This window comes from Piliocolobus tephrosceles, chromosome 1, assembly GCF_002776525.5.
Source record: "Piliocolobus tephrosceles isolate RC106 chromosome 1, ASM277652v3, whole genome shotgun sequence".
Lineage (NCBI taxonomy): Eukaryota > Metazoa > Chordata > Mammalia > Primates > Cercopithecidae > Piliocolobus > Piliocolobus tephrosceles.
In genome coordinates, this window is record NC_045434.1 from 179,905,984 (window position 1) to 179,907,205 (window position 1,222).

Consider the following 1,222-nt stretch of genomic DNA (forward strand, 5'->3'; position numbering starts at 1 on the left):
ATTCTAAAGGAGCTGCATTCTTCTTTAGAATTTGGAAATCGAATTGTCCTTTAAGAATTAAATTTAAAAATATTACCTGTGTGAGCTGTGAAAACATAGCAGAGTGATTCCCAGACAACCTGAGATAATTCATTAGCTCATTTAAAGAAAGTATGTAGAAAGTATGTTGATCAGGGCGACGCGGGGTCGGAACGCGAAGAGGGTGTTGGAGTCGGGTTACCCATGGATTTTCCTTCCCTGACTTCCCCCGAGCCCTTGGGCCCACTTCCCGCCTGCCGCCTCCGTCCCCGCCCGACTCTTGGGCCAGCGCCTGGGCCCACACTTTCCTATCCCCCGCAGACGCCGGTGGCCGTGGGTCCCTACGGACAGTCCCAGCCAAGCTGCTTCGACCGCGTCAAGATGGGCTTCGTGATGGGTTGTGCCGTGGGCATGGCGGCCGGGGCGCTCTTCGGCACCTTTTCCTGTCTCACGATCGGAATGCGGGGTCGAGAGCTGATGGGCGGCATTGGGAAAACCATGATGCAGAGTGGCGGCACCTTTGGCACATTCATGGCCATTGGGATGGGCATCCGATGCTAACCATGGTTGCCCACTACATCTATCCCTTCCCATCAATCCCAGCCCACGTACTAATAAAAGAAAGTCTTTGAAAAAAAAAAAAAAAAAGAAAGAAAGAAAGAAAGTATGTTGATCAGTATTGGAAACATCCAAAAGAGTAACAATACGGTCAAAAAATAGCTTTATCTACTCCTCTAACAACTAGGTGCCTGGTCCTAGGATATGAGGTCCAGAAATGAGGGTAGATATAGATAGCCCTATTGTGGAAACCTGGCTATCTCAGTCAATGCTATAAAAATTTACAATCATGGCCGGGCGCGGTGGCTCACACCTGTAATCCCAGCACTTTGGGAGGCCAAGATGGGCAGATCATGAGGTCAGGAGATGGAGACTATCCTGGCTAACACGGTGAAACCTCGTCTCTACTAAAAATACAAAAATTAGCCAGGCGTGGTGGTGGGCGCTTGTAGTCCCATCTACTTGGGAGATTGAGGCAGGAGAATGAGGTGAACCTGGGAGGCCGTGCTTGCAGTGAGCGGAGATCGTGCCACTGCACTCCAGCCTGGGCTACAGAGCAAACCTCTGTCTCAAAAAAAAAAAAAAAAAAAAAAAATTAGAATCATTTGTTCACCAAGTAAACATCTAATTAAAAGTTGGCTTCCCA

General features: G+C 48.7%; 1 pseudogene across 1 annotated transcript; it reads left to right on the forward strand.

The window, feature by feature from the left end:
- The first annotated feature begins 179 nt into the window (after positions 1 to 179).
- Positions 180 to 669, forward strand: LOC111548705 (annotated as a pseudogene). Its single transcript, XR_002733499.3, has one exon. The product of XR_002733499.3 is annotated as a reactive oxygen species modulator 1 pseudogene (transcript).
- The last annotated feature ends 553 nt before the right edge of the window (positions 670 to 1,222 follow it).